A 22,500-nucleotide genomic window follows, 5' to 3' on the forward strand; every position below is an offset into this window, starting at 1 on the left:
CTCTTATCTTTGCTAAAAGAAATTCTGACTTAACTAATTTAGAAATTAAATTAATTCTCCTAGCAAGAAAGTTCCTTATACAATTTAACAATAAGCTTTGGACTAGAAAGGACACACCTTATAATTTTGACATCTTGATGGGGGGCTTCTGACTCTGAAGTTACCGATTTAGTGGGACTCTTCTTACTGAAAGAAATACCACTTTAAACATATCCAAGGGGGCCTTTATGGAGACGATGCCCTTTTTACTACAACAGCCAGGCCAAGAGAGTACAACAAAACAATTAAAAAATTACATAACTTCTTTAATAACTTTGGCCTTTCTATAATTATCGAACCAAACAAAAAAACTTCAAATTTTCTAGATGTTACACTTAATCTTAACACCGAAACTCATAGCCCCTATCATAAACCTAATCTTACGCTTTTATACATCCAGAAATCTTCTAACCACCCTAACTCAATTATAAAATCTATAGTACCATCCGTCTCTAGAAGAATTTCTGCTCTTTCTGCTGATAAAAAAGCTTTTTAATCAAAATGCTACTTTCTTCAATAATGCCTTATCAAACTCAGGACACAAGGAAAAGATTAAATACAACAATTATGCTCCTTCTGCAGGCCGCCTTGAATCTGTAATCACACACAATATGACTCGTAAGAAACCAGTTCAAATAAGATCTGCCACTATCAATAACAATGAACCAGTCTACATATATAACCCAAACCAAAATACTAATCGCAATACCTCTAACCCACCCAGTCGCATCAGGAGAAAGAAAAATATTTGGTTTAATCTTCAATTTAGCCTAAATGTCAAAACTAATATAACTAAGGAATCCTTCAACATTGTACAAAACTCATTAAATACCCACAGATATAGTTCTTTCAATAAAAATTCAATCAGGATTTCTTATTCAACAATGCCTAATTTAGCACAAAGAAGCTTAACATCTAATAACAAAAATTAAATCAGCCAAAAAAATCCCTTTCCCAATTAAACCCAAAACTAACCGTAATTGTAATAACAAACATCTTTGCCCACTCAATAATGATTCCATCCATTATGATGTTATATATTCTTGCACAATTACTGTGCTCCCACGCAATCCTCCCATAACAGACACTAATATTTTTTCTTCAAGTTATCCTTCTTCCCATCCTCCATCTGATATAGTTACTTACACCACTCGAGCAGTCCCTCATCTACAATCATACAACTTACAATAATAATAATATTAATAAGAATAATATTTCTCCTAACAGCCATCCTATCACTAACAACACTCATTATCCCCTCCAAAATAGTTCTCATACAAACATTGTCCCACCATTTGTTGAAGACCATGGACAAAATCCAAACCATTTAACTAATACAAATCAGCAAATTAATATTAATACCAGACCTCGAGCTTTTAATAAAATAAAGTACATACATATATCGGCGCTACTTCAACATTAATTAAAAGAATATCAAACCACATTTCTTCTTTTAACAACCATAATTCTAATAATAACCAAGGAACTTTTCTAACCACTTTAATTAAAAAAACTTAAATACCCCCTTCTCAATCAAATAGACTATCATAAAAAAGTTAAGTCTTATACTCCAGGCTCTAAGTCATGTCGCCTCTACACAACCGAAGCTATAACTATAATTACTTCCCCTCAAAGTCACAATATAATAAATTCTAAAAACGAACTGATCTTTCTGTAAACATAAGTCCAAATTTAATTATGGTAATTTGGAAATCATAGTGATTACTTTTACCTTTTAGATAGATATATAATTTTTTCTTTAACTTTATCGTTTTTTCTACACACTTTCTTAATACTTTATAATTTAATAATCCTTTATTTTAATTCTTTATTTCTTCTTTGCTTGGCCGATTTTTTTATTTGAAATTTCTTTTTTAGTCTTTAAATATCCCTATCTATCTAATATATCAATCTACCCACACATTCATATCCTGTATGTATATTTACTTATATTTTACTATTTGCATTTACTTGTATACTTACTTGCTTTATCCGGAATTTGCAGATACCGGCCATCCTCTCCCTATTTTCCATTTAGTGTCTTAATAACGCTTGCTGACATTTTAAGTAATAACCTGTACATTTCAGTTGACCTCTTTTTGCCCTATATTTTTTGCGCCTTTTAACGTTATTTTGTCTGGGTCATTTTGACATTTTCTTTTCTATTTTATTCTACCACCATTTTTTTTTCTTCACTGATTTTTCTTAATTACTTTTTGTCTCGGCAGCCATGTCAAACGTATCTTATTTTTCTTTCATTAATATTATAATTTTTTCCCCTTTTCCTTGTACATATTTGTGAATTATTCCATGGATTTCGGCCTTTTGGATTATTTTGGACCATCTTCCAATTCTGTGATTCCCTTGGATTTTACTTGTGCGAATGGAAACTTATAACTTTCTTGGATTTACATTTTTGGATTTTACCACCATTGGATAATTTACCTTTCACCAGACTATCCATTCATGTGAAATCACCTTTTTCTTCACCATATTCCCTCTGCTTCACTTTTTGTTATCAAGTAAGATCTTTGACTTACTTGCACTTTCATCAAATACTTTTGTATGCAAAATCCGATCCCACATTTTAATTCCTACCCTCTGATGAGAAGGAAAGTATTAAGGACTATCCACTTATTAAGTGTTTTCTTTTCAGATTAAATGTTTTTGAAAGTGTTTAACATGTTTTATTAACTATTTGCTCTTATATATATACAACAGACAACCACAAAATTCGCGCATAAGCCTGAAGAGTCTTAGAGTGGATGAAACAGAATATTCAGTGGAGCTTAATCGCCATATATATTTTATAACTTACTAACTAGCTCTACCTATATATTGAGCACTTTTGAAGTAAATACTTAAAGTTTACGCATAAATTTATACTTTTATATTAATTTTATGTGAGTAAATGTAGTTTATATATATATATATATATATATATATATATATAAACACACACATACACATGACTCATATATGACTTGAGTATTTATGACTAAAACTTGGACAAGTCAGGGATAGACTGAAGTTTATTTGCATAAAAGAAGGTTGGATTGCAGGGAGGACTGAATTTTATTACCGATTTCATAGACAACATTCTGAGAGGAAAGGAGGAGGAAAGTGACTGTATAATCCAAGTTGTTCTAATCTGCCTTAATTAACAATTGTTTTAATATATTTAACACCAACTGGTTTTCATTCCAAGATTTTGAAATGTATATCAGTATATAACTCTTATGTAGATAGACTTCTTACTTTGAGGTTGTTTCACTTAAGACATTAACATTCCAACATTACTTATGTCAAATCTATTTCTCATTTCTTAATATTGAAAATACACGTTATCCTCGATGGTCATACGTACAAGCAACATGATAATAATGCTGGGGTATCTCAGAAGCCAATCCTTGGATTTATTATTCCTGGATATTCATAAAGGACCTACCTGATAAAATCGTGCCCAAAATGGACAAAGGCCTCTGATAGGGTAAGGTATAAAGGTCTATTTCACAAAATCTCCAGCTAAGGTATAGCTGGAAATGTCTTCTCAATTAGTAAAATTTCTCTTTGATAGGTTCATAAGGGTAGTGGTTGATGGACAGAAATCAGAAGCTTACAGTATTAATGTTGGAGTCCCTCAAGGGCCCATCCTGGGCCCAACTCTCTTCCTTTCTATATCAATGATCTCTCAAATCATATCCTAAGATCATCCATAGACATTTATGCTGACGACACTATTATCTATGGCAACACTTCAAAGGCCGTAAATGACCAAATTCTGATTCTCTCTCTGTTCTCGAGCATGTAGTACAATGGGGAAGAGATGGCTGATAACTAATGCATCTAAAACCAAGCTTCCATCTTTTCACCAACGCTCTGATCCCCGCCTAGTATCAATTGAAATGAATGGCTCTTGTTTTTGGGAGGCGCCAGGTTTTGACAAGCTTCTGGCCTTGACCTTTACTCCTGATTTGAAATGGAACACATCAAATCTATTGCCAAGGTCACTGGGAAAATGGTGAGATCATTCTACCACTCCAGTAGATATCTAACTGCTTATGTAATTCTCTACCCATATAAGATCCAAGTACATCTAAGGATGGAGTACTGTTGCCACATCTGGGCAGAAGCTGCCAGAAACACTTATCCTGCATTAACAGAGTTCAGAATAGATTTCATCGCCTAGTGAAGGATGCTCTTTTCTCTTCCCTGCAACCTCTTTCCCACAAAAGAGACGTTGCGAGCCTCTCTCTCTGCTTTATTTTCATGGCAAGTGCTCATTTAAGCTCCAACCTATGGTCCTCCCTCGCCAAACTTTCACAAAAAACACTAGTCTAGCTGAAACCACTATCAATAATTTCACTCACTCTTTATCTGTGCTTAAACCTAAATGTAGATTCGATGAACAAAGCTTCTTAAAACTGTACATCTATGGAACTCTTCCATTTCCTTACTTTCTAACTGATATGATCGCCTTCAAATACAATGTGAACAATTTCTTGATAAGTCGTCCCATTAAGTAATCCGATTTACCAAATTTACGCTACTAACGATTACGATATTGTCCCATTGACTATTGTACACTCATTAACACTTATCTGAGTGCCTTCAAGACTTGATAAGTGGTGACTCCTTTGTAAAAAAAAAAAAAAGAAGCTGGTTATATTTGTTGATGAACCCACGCTTTATAACAGAAATGGGGGGGGGGGGAAACAAATGTACATACACCCAAGGCAATGACTGAAATCTTAGAAAATGATCTCCAATTTGTAATTGAATAGGGCCATAAATGGATGGTAACATTTAATGCTAAGACAAAACTTCTGTAACAATTACAAAAAATCTTCAACCACCAATTGACATGACAAATAACATCTTACCTAAGAGATCATTTAAACTCCTTGGCTTAATATTCACAGGAAATATGAATTGGAACAAACGAAACTAGTAAGATTTTAAACTCAGATAATTTATGTCATCTCATTTCAAACACCTTGCTCAATGTGACCATTTCTTTCAAACCAACCACAGGTTGATTTCCAAAAAAACACTCAAGTAGTTTTTCTTCCTCTTCTCTTTTGATCATACTTATGTTGAACTCTTATTACAGCGATTATTTACAATTGACTATGGACAATCACACATGCTCTAATATATATATATCTAATATATACAGATTATTATTATATATTAATAATCTAATATATACAGATTATTATTATATATTAATAATCTAATATATACAGATTATTATTATATATTAATAATCTAATATATACAGTTTATTATTATATATTAATAATCTAATATATACAGATTATTATTATATATTAATAATCTAATATATACAGATACATGTGCTGCTATAGACAGCTTCACCTGCATATCACATCCATTGCACTCAAATTTCTATAACGATAAAAGTTTTACTTTAGAATATTTTCCTACTTTCTTCCAAGATTATGAATTTGAACATAAAAAATATTGCATTGTTTACATCTGCTTTTATGTATCCCTTATATTTATTGTATCTGTTATGATGGGATATACACCCGAACGATTTCTCTTGTTTGCAACTGTCATCAGGTACCACCATCATATGAACACATGAAAACCTCCATACAATCAAATAGTAAGAGTCAAAAAGAGAGGTCACAAAACAAAACTGTTTGAGGAGCTTTTTGAGGTATTTTTAAAATGAGAAATTTATAATTTTCTTGTAAATATTTCTGTATTCCTAAACATACAAATTTTTAAGTTCAATTTATAGTCCATATTTATAAAATAGTAAGCACCATTTAAATAACCAAAAATTTTGGGTACAAAAATCCTTCTTGAAATCTTATTCAACAATCATTTTAGTTTTAATGTCTGTTCATTTGTTTTATGGCATATCAACCCTTTTGCGTTATTTAATAATGAATCCAGTCATTTTGTATCAAGTTCTTTGCATGTGTACTTCTCCAAATGCACTTTTATGTCATACAGAAAACCGATTTTATGCAACCTGCACTATCACCTTGAATCGGAGTGAACCCAACAAAAATGTGAACTAAGAGGAGACTCCACACTCAAAAGTGACAAAATTAGGACCTCACCACTAGATGCACTTCAATATTCCAAAACAATTTTAATTAAATTTTCAAATAATAAAAGGTTGTTTTTTGTACAACTTTATTTGTTGGCTGTTGCATATCACACATCCTGAAGACTCAAGTTTTTATCTCGAACAGTTACTCATGTAAAGGTGAAATTTGACTTAAAAAAAAAAAAAAAAAAAAAAAAAAAGAAAAAAAATGCATAGTTCATGTTCTTTCATAAAATCAAAATATGTTTATACTTAGCCATAACATGCATAAGTCATTTAGGTTTTGTATTTAGATTCTTTGGACTACTTCTCTCATTTTGAGTAAAATTTTCATAACGTTTCAGTTGATGTAATTGTGGTATTGTGCATAAAGTACCTGGTAAAAATCAGTTGTAAGTTATGCTTTTCTGGAGGTTGAAGGTCCTCAGTGGATGACATTCAAAATACAATTGTGAATTACTAAGGACTTGTACTCAGTCATGGCTGATGGAACGAGAGCATGCTACCCTCATGGATTAAATAAAGGGTTCTATTCCAAATTCTTTAGATTTCCCTAGTATAACAGATTCCCGAATTCAACAATATAGACCAGAAGATCAGAGGTTACATTGACTGAAACATTGTGAAAATAAAGATGAAAACAGTAGTTCGAAGAATCCAAATAATATGAATAATCAATCCTCATCTCAGAATTCAGAAATATCATTTCTGTTTATTGATCTCTTTACAGGATCTTTTTAATTATGATAAAAATATAACAGTTTATCTAACAGAAATTCAACTACTTTTTATTGCCAGCTATGAAGAGAATTGTTCAAAAGTTAAAGTTCAGAAAAAAATATTTTCTAAAAAAATAAGGTCAGTCAATTTAATGTCCTTAGCAAAACTTGAACTTTCATAATTGCTTTCTTTTTCATTTCAGAAAGCATGGTCGACTTTGTGTAATAAAAAAAAATGTTCAATAGACTATAAAGTTAAAAAAAAAAAAAAAAAAAAAAAAAGAAAAAGACTAGAAATATTTTTTACTCTTCTGGTTAGACTAGTAGGAAAAGCTGGCATGTGGAGCGTTGCAGTGCATAGAATTCCTCAGTTTCATGAACCATTCAGCCACCAGAGTTTCTTACCCACAACAAACAAGTGGCTCCTTTGAGAAACTTTTACACTTTCAAAAGTGCAGTCAGCATATTCTGAGGCTTTACTTTTAGGATCTTATCCCAGATAATTTCTATTTAAGCTAGAGATGAAACCATAACAGGTACTACCACTCTGAGCCAGTGTATATCTGGCAGCAATGACAACTAACAAGTTAATCCATACTCCCCACAGTTCCCAAATGGGGGCCACACCACTGGTTGTCTTTTAAAGCTGTTCCTAGAACTATCCTTGAGGTCAATTGCCATAGAACATTGTCAGATGAAAACCTAAAATGCTGATCACTAAGAGACAAAACAAATCTAATGGGATGAGTAAAGGTTATTTTACATCAGAAAAGGCAACAGAAAAGGCAACATAGATTAATAAAGCGACCGTACATGTTTACTTTTGCTGATAAAAACATATTTCAATGTTGCCAGTCACCAAAATAATTTTTATGTCAACACGCATTGCATGTAGGTAAGGCAGGCCCAACTGCAGCACGATTTAATTCCAGGCCTGAAGATGACGCCTGACAGTGCTGCCGCAGCGTAAAATGTGTGTGTGTGTGTGTGTGTGTGTGTATATATATATATATATATATATATATATAATTGTTTATGAATGAAATCTCAAGGTGCCAAGTCATTGAACGATATGCGATTTACATGTTTAAGGGGTCATAATAGGGGTCAAAGTTAAAAAAAATGACTTTTTTTTTGTTTGTTTTGCTCAGCATACACCTCCAAACACCCGGGCACCAATGCTAGTATATTTATAAAAGTGAACGTGTGTGTGTACATTTTCCTTCGCAATAACTTAATTTTCAGTCTACATACTCGAAATTTGATATACAGGGTACTGAGATTTGGGAAAATCTATGTGATCGGTTTTCAGCCAGAAATTTGGCTGTTAAGGGGTCAAAATTTAACGATTTGACCTTTGAGAACTCTACCAAACTCCTTCGATAATTTTGGGTCTAAACACTTGAAATATTAGATATAGGTTCCTTGGACATGGATCTAACTTAATAACTCGGTTTGAGCCCAAAACAATAAATTTTAAGAGGTCATAATGGGGGTCAAAGTTAAAAAAAATTGGCCGTTTTTTTTTTTTTTTTTTGCTCAGCATACACCCCCAAACACCCGGGCAACGCCGAGCACCCATGCTAGTAATTAAATAAAAGTAATATTTTAATTATTTATGGAACTTAATAGTAACATTCAAAAGTTAAATTTAAATAGATATTTAAATAAGATAGAAGATAAATATATAACAAACTAATATAATGATCGAAATTTTATTAATAAAATTTCGAATTTATAAATTACAAATTCTAAGAGATTATTAACATTTTAAATGACTTATGGTGGTTTATGTTTATTAAATCTAAACCAACGTTTATGAATGCATCCAGAGAAAAATTTGTCTTGAATTTAGGAGAATCGTTTTATTTTTGATATCATTATATTCTAAAATCTTAAGGGCTTTATATCTACAAAGTGCACAGAATCTGTCTCCCGGCATATATGCTTTATATGATCCTATTATTTCCCATTTCGAATTGAAGGGAATATGCTTATCCTTGAGTCGCCAAATATGTTTAGATTGAGTGGTTTGGTTCACCAGGGAGAGATTTTTAAAAGAGTGTTTGTGGGTTGAAATCCTATGTTTAATAAGTCAAGATTTTTAAAAATATATAACTTTTAATTAGTCGTTACTAACGAATTCTAACCGATAAAACTATTCCATTGGCGTTCACTTTGAAGATTCAACATTTCAAGCATTTATAAGGTACATTTAACATCCAAATGAATGCTTTGACGATAATTACGAATTTCAAAAGGCGAACCATTATAAGGTAAAATATATATCTTTGTTAAATTTTCTTAAAAACATCTTATAACCTTATATTTAAACCCAATTCAGCTTTATAATTTTATTAAAATTTTTTATTCTCAACTTATCTTACTTTGTTTACCAACATCAGTAATTAACTATTTTCCTTTATATTTGAATATTTTCCAGATACATCTGCTTTACTTAAAAAATGCTAGGTTTATTTTGGTGTCTTTAAAAAAAACACCCAATATTTTTGTTGATGAGGAGACTTTGTTTAAAAAAAACTATGTTAAAATTATTATCCAGTACTTAAATGTCTATCTTAATAAAAACATTGTTTCCGAAACGATCATACAATTTATTGGCTTTTTTGTGTTCCTTCTTATGAAACAGATTTTTAATTTTAACTATAAATTATCAATCATCTTACTAAATATTAAAATAGCTCTAGGATAGATGTCTATTGAGCTTATATATCTGCATTACAACGAGCACGTTTTTTTTCTTGTATTTTAATTACATAAGTGATTTTACTATCACATTAAAATACACTGCTCTTTAGACTGCTGTTCTAATCCCCTTTAAATTTATATATATATCAAAATGGCTGTGAGCATTTTTGTATGTCCAAGAAAGGCTTTTTTTCAAGGGGGTTCTCGAGAGGGTTACTATTATTTTAGAACTTTTTATATAGTTCCTAGATTATAATATCTACAATTTGCGAACAGATGTCGTATCAACATTTATTTACATCGATTTTTAAAAAACTCATGATATTCCGTCCTTTCACATGTTTGGTCTTTTTCATATAAAAAAAAAAAAAAAAAAAAAAAAAAATGAACCTATTTGGAGCAAAGGTAGAGCACCTGGCCTTTTGTGCCGGGATGTCTTGAAAGCAATTTGCTTTGATCAATGTCGGGGAAACCCTTCTTATCAAACAATTGCTATTCATTTGGACAGTACCAGAGTTCCCCCCTTTTCAGGGGAACAACCTCATGGGGAAGAAAAATATGAGAGAAAGCGAAAGCTTGACTGGCCATAGGCCAGGTTTAAAAGCCACTTTCATTTCTTCGCCAACTATGATTCTTAACTTAATTATCATTGAGTTGACAATTTTTTGATTGACATCGCTAAATTTGAATGCTTTTTACTTCCTGTGGCATTATAGCGTAGTGGTAAGATATCAGGTTTTCTTCCACTTCTCCTGCCTTTGCGTCATGGGTTCAACCTTGCCAGCCTACTAACACTTTTTTTTTTGTGTTTAAACAAACAATGCCGGGTACCCCCGCTAGTTTTAATATATTTTAATAATCAGCTGATATGCAAACACAGAACTAAACTTGAGTTCTAGTAATGGAAAAGGTTTCCAGACAACACCATACAGGGGCAATTTAAAAAAGAACAAGGCCGATAGCCATTAGTCGTGGGCTCTTGTGTAATGAAGGAATGCGTGAATGTAGGATTGACATGAAATCCTTAAAAATAAACTAAAATGACTGAAAAATGGGCTGAAATGACTTAAAGTAAATGACTTAGAATGACTTTAATGAACTTAAGGATGAATTGAATAAGCTTAAGAATGCTGTGAATGCTTAAAAAATAACTGGAATCCTTCAAAAACAACTTGAATGATCTGGAGAATGACTTAAATGGCTTTGAGACTGACTGGTTGTAAAGTGGGTGATCAGTTTACATTAAATTAATACAGAAAAGTGATACCCCACTTTATATCAAAGTTACAAACATAAGTACAGCATGTAGTAAGAACAGATACTACACTTTGATCTTGGCCAAAAGACCAAGAAAAAGGTATTTATTTGCTTCCCACTGAGCAAATTAGGCACAAGGCCGATTTTTAATGTGAGGAGTGAAGGGGAAATGAGAACCAACTCCCCGAGGAGTAGGGGAGCTGGATAGTGACAATTGGTATGAAGGGTTTCCCTTACATTGACTAAGGTTTTATATGTGGAGTTGCCCCCATATATGGTCTTTGCTTGCAGTATCTGCCGGAAAAGATACACTTTGATCTTGGCCAAAAGGCCAAGAAAAGCTTAAAAAACTAAGAACAGCATCTATTAACAACAGACCTTCGATCTTAACCAAAAAGGCCAAGCACAAAAGTGTTACAGACCGACAGACTTATAGAGTCGCTTGCACACAACTAAAAATAAAAAATAAAAATGATCAAAACTATTTCAAACACAGCACTCATTTGTGGTCAAGGGTAAAAATTTTGATGTGCTCTCTTCAGTCAACAGGCTACTGAATAGCATGAGATGAAACAAGCATGAAAATCAAACAGCAATGAAAACATCCATCTATAATATAAATCTCACCTATCTGTTTAGATATACGTATGTATACCTAAAACTTTCGACAGAGGCGACGGATTTTCACAAGATCAGTATTGTTTTGAAGATCGACCCTTCAGATGACAAATATCGAAAAATTGGCCAAAAACATTAATTCCTTCACCCTCAACAGGGCACTTTTCTACAGAGAGGGGGGTCGCTTTTTTCGCCAATATTTTCGAAAGTCCCCTCTTTTCAATTGACTAGCCTTAATTTAAACCTACGTCACTTCCGGTGTAGTGATGGTCGCAACAGCAAAGACATCCCGTTTTTTTTAGGTTCTTTTCCTCCTTCATGGTATGGGTTCGAACCTGCCTGCCTACTACCATTTTTTTTTTTTTTTTTTGCTCAACACAAACCTCCAAACACCCGGGCCGGGCAATGCTTGTTAGAATCCAGTCACCATCAAATGATCCGTATATCTCAACATTGATGTGAGATACACTTTGGAGCATTTAAGATGACTGAGGTGGGCAATGTGGCCGTACCACTTTAGAGGTTGTTGTGCAATGTAATTCAATAAGTATTGCAAATAAAATTAGCTGCATCTGCTACATGTGGTAATGGCAGATCGGAACACTTTTTCAAACATCACTTTTTTTCTTTTACTCTTTTTCACCCCAAACAAGAGATATTGTTACTTTGAACGTAAGGGGTTACTGTTTGAAATCGTGTCTAACACTGGATTGTGGGGGAAGAGCAGCGAGATGTCTGTTCACATTACATTTACACTTCAGCAAGTTAATACAGACATGGAAACAAGAAACTGAGAAGGAATTCCAAAGTCTAGCAGTCTGAAGAAGAAACTATTAGACTAAAAGAGTTTTCTGGGATATAGGGACCTCAAAACAGGCGGGATTTTGCTACTTGTCAGGTTAGTCAGGAGTATGTATGTCGAGCGGGCATGAGTGCCATGATTTTTTCAGCACACATTCCATTAAAGGACTTGTAAGATAGGTACAAGGATGTGACATTGCAGCGATGGCACAGAGGTTAGAGCTTGCCTAATAGTTGGAGCTATTAGATTTAAGACTCTTATAGACCCTGTCTAAGAGGAAAAGATGCACGAATATTGAGGTGTCAACAATAACTACTCCATGCATGGGCAAATTGTAGCTTTGCATGTTCTGCAATTGATGGACAGATGCTGCATATTTTTTGTCCCTTTCAAGTATTGATTTTCACTGTTAAATGCTGAACTCACTTCTGCCGCGCTTGCAATATCTGCATACAGAGTATAAACCGATTCATGAAAGTTAGAAACATTTGAATTAAACATCCTAACAGAACATTTAAATACTATAGAGAAATTGAAAATCAAAGGTATCTGAATTTTCACAAAACTAAATTAAAGTACATGTAGTTCACCTTAACCACCTTTACACCTATAAGCTGTATCAAAATTCATAGTGATCGGTATATTAGTTTTAGAGTTTATCCCACACAAGTATATAAACATAGCATAGTTTACATACTTTGAGATATGTGTATATTTTATCAATCATCTATCATTTTAACAGGTTTTATTAGAGGCCAATTATTTATCCTCAATCCATTTTGCTAACACAGTTATGTAAAAACAAAGAACTAACAAGCAGACATTAATTTGTTCAAATTTGGTTTCTTTCTATAAATATTGAAACTGACGTCTCACTTTAATATTAGTGGCCTGGCAAGGCCACAGAAAACAACCAAGCAAAGAAAAACCATAAGCAAAATTTATCCCAAAGCAGCAAACCTGAAACTAGCCTGCCAGGACACTATATACAAATGTAGGCAAATTTGGGCATATCTTCTGGTTTGTAAATATAGGTTCTTTTTTACCAATTGTCGTAAATTGTAACCGTAGAATAGTATTATAATCTTCAAAAAGCCTGCAAATTTTCATGTTTCAGCCCATAGAAACAAAGATATGAGCATTTCAATATTCAATTTGGCTATATATATATATATATATATATATTATATATATATATATATTAGAGTTTTAAAAAAGATACGTGGAGTCATTATAGGAATTATGGGGCAGAGAAAAAGAAATATCCGGGCATTCACAGACCACATCCAGGCGCTCACCAATTCATGAGTCATCAATTGGTGTGCACTTGTATGACAAAATGCATGTGGAGAAGCATATTCGGATGGCTGAGTTGCATTATACACAAGGCCCGTTCCAAACAGCATATCAATACTTTGGAGGCCGTAAATGTACTAATACACAGACCATCACTCTGTAGACAAAAGGACCTGTCGCATAAATTCAACCTTTTTAAAGAGCTCTAATTAACAAAAAAAAAGCCTACATTGCGTCAATATTCTTTATTTCTGCATTTATTTGCAGACAAGTGGATTCACCACCCTGAGTTCTGATTTATGGACGACATATAAGCGATTCATTTATTTATTTAACCCCCAACCCTCGTGTGATTTTATTCTTTGGTTTCACCCCTCCCCTCCATTTTCAATTATGTGTAAATTGTTTTATTTTAATTGTTACCGATGTAATCTCTTGAAAAGAGTCAGTCGAAAGGTTCCTCGAGGTTCTTTTTTTCTTTTATTTGAATTATTTAGTCGAATAGTCTTTTGAAAATTTTCTCCGTCTATTTTTACTCTCTTCTCCCCATACTTATCCTTTTTAAAACTAATTAAATTTTTTATCACTAAACACACACACACACATATATATATATATATATATATATATATATACCACCTCTTTTGGCAATTTTATAAGTTACAAATCTCAGTGACTATTGGTCAGAATTTAACAAATGAATGCTCGTTGGGAAGGTACAACGGCTCGACAATATTTTTCGGACATTCTGAAAAAAGTACTTCAAGGTGGTTACTAGTGCCAAAAACTTTTGAGGTTGTAAGTACATAGTTGAGGAGTGAAAATCCACTATAAGTGTAAATATTTTTTTAGTTTAACGCCCCATTTCTTAAACTTGGCCATTTATTTGTTCTTCTGATCAGTTTTCTTAATTTAATTCTGGGACTTTCACGTGCATATCTAAGCTGACTTAATTATTAACGCTAACTTTCGCGCTTTTTGTCTGGGTCAGTTTGACCTTGCTTTTCAAATTTAAACTGTCACCGTTTTTCGGGTTTTTTTCAAGCCTTAATTTTTTTGATTCTTCCAGCCTTGACAGACGTGTTTTAAATATTATCTCTAGTGCTTTTCTTTTAATGATTTGGAATTCATTCCATTTGGGTTTTTTTCTAAGGAACTCTACCTTTTGGATGATTTTGGACCATTTAGAATTTACCCGTTGGATTGAAATTTTAAATTCGACCGTTTTGGATTTTACCATTTTTGGATTTTTACCCTTCACCGGACTATCCATTCATGTGAAATCTTTATTTTTTTCTTTTGCCTCTTGTTCCCCTTACCTCACTCTTTTTTTTAACCAAGTAAGATCTTTAACTTACTTGTAGTTTCATTAAATACTTTTATATGCAAAATCCGATCCTGCATTTTGCTAATTCCTGCCCTCTGATGAGAAGGAGAGTATTTCTTCGAAACTCTGCGGATTAAGGACTATCCACTTATCTTGTGCTTCTTTTTTTAAAATTAAATATGTTTTTAACTCTTTTTCAAGATGTCTTTTAACATGTTTTATTAATCAAGCTCTATTTCCTTTTCGGTTTTATTGAGCTTTTTACATCTGGCTGAGTTTATTTTACTTGTAAATATTAACTCTTTAATATTTATAATATATTTTTAGTTTACCATTTTGATTACCTTAGTAAACTTATTGTAACTTTTATTTATATATATATATATATATATATATATATACACACACACGAAACATAAGGTAGTTAAGGACATGTTTTTTACTATAGCAGAGATAATTGACTTTATGCATATTTCCTATATTTCAGAATTATCAACGTTAGCCCCTAGAATTACACAACAAATGAAGCACACACAAGGGCTGACTATAACACTTTATAAATAGAACGATTTTTAAAGGTAGCTTGATTTTTCAATTACTAGGGTTGCAAAGTTAAAAGCTTAAGGAAAAATTGTACCATTATCATAAGAGACATTATGTGCTGATAGCATAAAAACCTTTGGCACAGAAAACCCACTATTTGTGGTAATCCTAGATCGATATATTTGATTGCAAGAGAATGCATGTCAGAGGAAACAATCTGAAATACTCTCCGTAAAGGTATAAGTTAGATCATTTTATGCCAAAAGAAATAAAGAAAATGCACTTAATCATATCTAATAGACTTCAATTTTTTTAAAATCCAGTGTCATTTTCAGGATTACATGACCATTGAGATTTAGCCTATAAAACTTAGTATTCAAACTTAGAATGAAAAGATAACGTGTAAAACAACCCAATAAGAATGGGAATGTCAAGAAAATACAAAGATAGCATTTCAATATCTCCTAAATGTTCTACTCTTGAAATCTTGTCTCAACATGAAGTTTGTTTTATTACCAAATGTTTACATATTAAACATTTAAATACATGTCATGTGGCTGAAATAAGTAAATGGAAAAGTAAGAATTCCAGAGAAATAGATTTCAGAAGCTAGTAGATTAGAGAGTAAAAGGAAAGAAAAAAAAAAGATATCTTTAAATCTTTAAAATACTGTCCTGTTAAGAAATGGGTTACCATTACTGCCTAGTATATTTTTCTTGAGGAAGGTGGGGGTGTATATATTTTTTTTTTTTTTTTTTTTTTTTTTTTACAGCGAATTTTTTTCAGTCTGTTTACAGGCAATCGCTTAAATTAAAATGTCATTTTTATTTTCTGATGAATTAGTTTCAGCATAAAGGTATAAAATTAGTGTTGGAACGAGAAATCGGAATCAGAACTATCTGAACATTTTGAGGTATTGGAAAAATTTGTGTATTTTCTTATGGAAAAGAAACAAAACGCTTCTTTTAATTCTTTTTTTTTTTTTATTATTAAACTTACTGGTAATAATGATAAAACGGTAAATGGTTATTGATTTTAAACTACCAGTAAAATTAAAATCTATAGATCACTCGTCCCCACCAGTGTATTTTTACAGTAATTCAAACATTAAAAGCAAAAACAATTGTAGTTAAATATTTAAAGATTTTAAATGAATCAAAAACAAGAATTTAACAGATTCTTAAATATTTTTAAATATATTTTAATTCATGCAGATTTCATATTATAGAAACAATTCTTTATTATTATATTGTAACTAATATATAGTAATGATTTCAAAAGTTAAAGTGCTCCAGCCTTAATCATTACCATTTGACCTATTGACAGACGGATAGGAAAACATTAAAAATGAAGCAACTTTAACACAAATGTATATTTGCGCATGCATAGAAATAACAAGTGTAATTGACACTCTTGCCAAGTTCAATTATTTTTTCAATTTTAAACCATTAGCAGTTATTTTTGCCACCTAAAAAACAAATTGAATTTGTTCTACAGGTTCTAATTCCTATATATCAAGTTTCAAGTCTATATACTAAAAATTGAGACAGAAGTTTGCTGTGCAAGTACTTTTTCATTTAAAATCCTATGCAATTATGCACAATGTAGAAAATATGCATAAATAGAACTGAGCATAAGTTATATGAAACTAAGCATCCAATAAGAAAACAAAGAAAATAATGAAAGTTCGTTTTTCCAAGGAATATGCAAATTAGTTAACCATTATGAAGTCGCTCACATTTCCATGAGTTAGTATATTATTAAACTCATTTTAATAATTTTTTAACAGAAAAAGTAGTCTTAATAGCAATCTCAGTGCAACAAAAAGCTCAACATTATATTATGTGTAGATATATCAAGACAGGTAACTTACAAAAGTTGAAAAATCAAAGAATACATGTTTTGAGGATAAGTGTTTTATATACATATTACAGTTATTGTCAAGTTTCATCACTTGACATTTACAAAATTTTTGCTCGGATGAAATTTTCTTTTTAATATGCATTCAAGTTTTTTCACCTGACATTTGCAATTCCAGGGTAATGAATGTGTGCTAGAGTACCAACTAAAGACTTACCTTTAAAAAGTTGATTTTTAGGGGTATTTGGGTCTGTATTCCATATTTCACTAGTTGCTAGATTTGTTTTCGCACGTGTGAAAACAAACATGGCGACTAGTGAAAACAATGCAGAATACAAACCCGAATACTCCTAAAAAATCAACCTTTTAAAGAGAAGTCTTTAGTTGGTACTCTAGCACACACTGACCATTAATTATTGCCCTTATATTGATAAATGAAAAATCCTTTATATAAAAGGGGTGTGCATGTCGTCCTCGAGTGGTTCCAATATAAGGAATCGATTTATTGTATTAAAAACTGTGCACACACGTAAGTATACCAAAGAGTTTTCCTGTTAATTTAAATATTGTAAATGTCGGGTGACAAAACTTGAAGATTGCTATTAAAAAAAAAAAATCCAAAGGAAAATAAAGGATAGAGTACTGTTGCCACATCTGTGCAGGTGCTACCAGAAAGACCTTATCCTGCCTTGGCAGAGTTGAAAATAGACTTCATAGCCTAGTGTGTGGGGGGAGGGGGTACCCTTTTCTCTTTCCAACAGAAGAGACGTTGTGAGCCTGTCTCTGCTTTATCATTTTCATGGCAAATGCTCGTCTGAGCCCCAATCTATGGTCCCCCCCCCCTCGCCAAACTTTCATGAAAAACACACATCTAGTTGAAACTACTTTCAATAAATTCCCCCACTCTTTATCTGTGCCTAAACCTAAATGTAGATTCCATGAATAAAGCTTCTTTCTTAGAACTCTTCCGTTTGCCTGCTTTCCCACTGACTACAATATGGTCGTCTTCAAATCCAATGTGAACAAGTTCTTGATGAGCCATCCCCTTAAGTAATCCAATTTACCAAATTTCCACTAGTAATGATTATGATATTGTCTCATTGCCTACTGTATACTCTTTAACCCTTATCCTCGAGAAAACAAAACCTTTGTAAATGTCAGGTGATGAAACTTAACTGGAACATAACCATAAATAATCGGAAAAGTGCAAATTTTAAAAAAAATTAAATAAAAAGGCCAAACTGTTTAAAAAGGCTAAATTCGCGAAATTGGCTTAAAACTGATGAATGGTTCTAAAATATGTGATCAATTTACTAGAACATCTATTAGAAATTGAGCGCACCCTGCACACAATTTTTTTTATCCATATTTAATCTTATAGACTAGTGTTAGGTAGATGCAAAGTGAATGCCGATCTTCAAAATGTATAAACATTTTAACCCCTCCCTTTACTTAAAAATTCACCAAAAATCAGGAAATTAACCAATTTTAATGAAAATTTCAGTATTTATCAAATAATGATCACGGAATATAATGAACGCATTATTTTTATTTAAATCTTTATGGAAATGTAATATTTTGTTTAAACAAAAATACCTTTAATAAAGTTATGGTTTTCAGTAGCAAAAAAAAAAAAAAAATTTTTTTTGCTTTTTTTTTATGAAAATAAAGTATCGTAAATTATAACAAAAACAAATTTAATTTTTACAGGAACATTATGAAAAAAGCCCCTAAATCTGTATTAATGAGTTAAAAATTAATTTCTCGAACTACCGATATCGTCATTGAATCAAGCATTGTTTAATATTTTCGCACAAAAAAATTATAATTATAAAAAATATTTCTACTCTTTAAAAAAAAATTACAGGTTTTGCATAATTATTATATGTAAGATTTTAATATTTTCCTTGCTGGCATGAATGTGAAACTTTCAGTATAAATTTTATACAATCTTGAACAATAATAAAAAAATAATTTAAAAACAGGAACATAGAAAAATAATTAAATTAAAAAATGGTAAAAATGATACAAACGTTCAGGCTAGGAATGTACGGATGCACATGGGGGGGATTAGAAAACTAGCAGCCCCTCCTTTCTTTAAATTACAGTACGTCATTTTCAAAGAACGTTTCGACTGGCTGAAATTTTGGGCTTCCGTATATTCGTGTTTACAAACCGCCCGTTTGTTGCGATTTATCGAAAGGCAGAATCACTAGATTTAAATTAAAAAATTTTTTTTTAGCTTATTAAGCTATTTTTTTGTACAAACAATGTGTTTTCTTTTTATTCAATATCTTAGGACTTTACTAATTGTCTTTGAAATAGACCCAGAAAATTAATATTTATCTTTTAAAGGATTTTTACAAGGAATTTATTTAACTTCAAAATTTAGCAGAACTGGTCAGCTCACGGTGAAAACATTTTTCATAACTTTTTCTCGTGTACAAATATTTTTTTCCTTTTGGAAATTAACTTTAGTCTTTAATCTTTCAAATACAATAAAAAAAGTAGTCAGATTCCTACAAAATAATTATGATAAACCAGCTTTCAAAACTAGGTTCCCTATCTTTTTCCTGCCATTATTGCCCGTACCTAACTAGTGTTCATTCGATAATGATAAGCTGAAAAAATTGAAAAGACGAAAATAGAGAAGGGAGGGTAAACTCGTTCAGGTTCTCCAACTTATTTTTTTTGGGGGGGGGGGTAGGATACAAAGATAGAGCCATTATGTTCTTTGGAAACTCGAGGAACGCCCAAAGAGCCATTTAACTAAAAAAAAAAAAAGGTACTGGTCGCGGTAAGAGTTCCCTGCCGAGCACCCTCAAAAAACAATCATTTCTCCCCGCGCAGCCGCAAAGGACATGTTTTAGTTGCCGTAGTAACAACACTTGTTATCGACATTGTTTTACTGTTTATGAATATTGAAATAAAAGACATTACTACACATTTATTAATAATATCTCACTTTTAATCACTTTTATCGACTTTTTAAAACTTTTTTTTACTCTTTTTAAATGACAACGTTAATGTTTATGAATATTGAAATAAAACATTACTGCACATTTATTAATATCTTTTTTTTTTTTTACTGTTTATGTGTCAATTTTATCGACTTTTTCTTTTCTTAAATTGAATATTGAAATAAAAGACATTACTACACATTTAATATCTTTTTTTTTTGTTTTACTGTTAAAAAATTAGTTGTTTATATGCACATGTAAAAATGTTTGTACAAGTTGGAAATTATTTTAATATTCATTTTAAGAAAATGCTATTAAAAACGAAACAGTCGATAAAAGTGAGACATAAACAGTAAAACGTAGTCATTTAAAAAAGAAAATGCTATTAAAAAAAAAAAAGAAAAAGTCGATAAAAGTGAATGAATGGTGCGAAAATGACATTGATTAAACGTAAGTAAATTTATTATTCTATCACCATTTTGTGGTACTAGTGCACTTATTGATTCGTGCTGAAATAACGTTATTATTTAAAAAGCCATTCTTAACATGGGGAGGGTGCAAATTCCCCTAAAAAAGTAGAATCTCATTTTACGGAATTAGCTTAGAGTGTTAATTTACAATAATACCTATGGCACCATTGGCACTTCTGCATGTCAGTAACATGAAGCGAATGCGTGTAATTTAGTTTCAAGAACCGCCGAGTCGCCGACAGATGTCGTTTGTCAGCCAAAGAACCGGGGTCGATAACTATTGTTGTAATGAAAAATAAGTTTCATTCAACACACAACTAAAAACACATAGAAATGAAAAAAGTTGGGAAATTATTTTAATATTCATTTTAAGAAAATGGTATTAAAAATGAAAAAGTCGATAAAAGTGACACAAACAGTAAAACAGTAAGAAGAAAAAAAAGATATTAATAAATGTGTAGTAATGTCTTTTATTTCAATATTCAATATAAGAATTTCAAAATTGACACATAAACAGTAAAAAAAAAAGATATTAATAAATGTGTAGTAATATGTTTTATTTCAATATTCATAAACATTAACGTTGTCATTTAAAAAGAGTAAAAAAAAGTTTTAAAAAGTCGATAAAAGTGATTAAAAGTGAGATATTATTAATAAATGTGTAGTAATGTCTTTTATTTCAATATTCATAAACAGTAAAACAATGTCGATAAAAAGTGTTGTTACTACGGCAACTAAAACATGTCCTTTGCGGCTGCGCGGGGAGAAATGATTGTTTTTTGAGGGTGTTCGGCAGGGAACTCTTACCGCGACCAGTACCAAAAAAAAATTGACAGAAAAAAATTGGGGGTGGTATATATTTAAAACTTTAAGGGGGGGGGGACTGAAAGACCGCAGGCGCAGGGGTCAAAGCAGAGGCGCTTTTGCTATGACACCGTCGACCGAGTACCACCCGACCTAACTTTTCCCAAAGTCAAAACGTGGCTCGAATTTCAGACCCCATTGTGCTATTTGCACCTTTATCTGTCGATAGTTCAACAAACGGTAAGACACGTGGCTGAAGCGCTAAATGTTTTGGTTTTGATTCTAGCTGAAGGCACCCAAGTTTAAAAAAAAAAAAAAAAAAAAAAAAAAAACTTGTTCCTTTGAATGTTTTCTAAAAAAAAAAGATTTCCTTAAAATTATTTGACAAAAAAAAAAAGAAAAAAAAAGACCCTTAAAAAAAAAAAAAACTATTTGCTTGTAACATTTTCTTTAGAGTTAAAACTTAAGTACAGTAAGTTTTTCTTTTCTTGTTATGCTTTCATCGGCGTCGCTCAGCTTAATCCGGCTGTTGACGTCATGTGCGGGGAATGCCGAGTGAACGCCGAGTTACGTCTGGATCAATATCTGCAGGAGTACGAAAAATAGCGCGGATCAATAAGTGCACTAACACCGACGACTTTTTTTTTTTTTTTTTTTTTTTTTTTTACAAAGGAGTCACCACTTATCAAGGTCTGGAGGCCACTCGAGGATAAGGGTTAATGAATGGGTATACATTTGTCATTGGGATTAGCGTAGTAATCATAAGTAGTGGAAATTTTGTAAATTGGATTACTTAGGGGACGGTTCATCAAGAACTTGTTTACGTTGGACTTGAAGACAAATTGTAATCAGCTGGAAAGCAGGCAAACGGAAGAGAGTTCGTGTGCAGTTCTAAGAAAAGTTTTCATGGAATCTACGTTTAGGTTTAGGCACAGATAAAGAGTGTGGGAAATTATAGATAGTGGTTTTAACTAGACGAGTGTTTTTCGTGAAAGTTTGGCGAGG

The 22,500-nt window shown here is 31.9% G+C and overlaps 1 protein-coding gene and 1 pseudogene across 2 annotated transcripts in view; both read right to left on the reverse strand.

The window, feature by feature from the left end:
- Positions 1 to 22,500, reverse strand: part of LOC145277056 (glucose-6-phosphate 1-dehydrogenase-like) — a 138,355-nt gene that overhangs the window by 113,222 nt on the left and 2,633 nt on the right. The window lies entirely within an intron of this gene.
- LOC145277242 (U2 spliceosomal RNA) lies at positions 10,782 to 10,917 on the reverse strand (annotated as a pseudogene).

The sequence above is a fragment of the Euprymna scolopes genome, chromosome 5, assembly GCF_053919585.1.
Source record: "Euprymna scolopes isolate OS-2025 chromosome 5, ASM5391958v1, whole genome shotgun sequence".
Classification (NCBI taxonomy): domain Eukaryota; kingdom Metazoa; phylum Mollusca; class Cephalopoda; order Sepiida; family Sepiolidae; genus Euprymna; species Euprymna scolopes.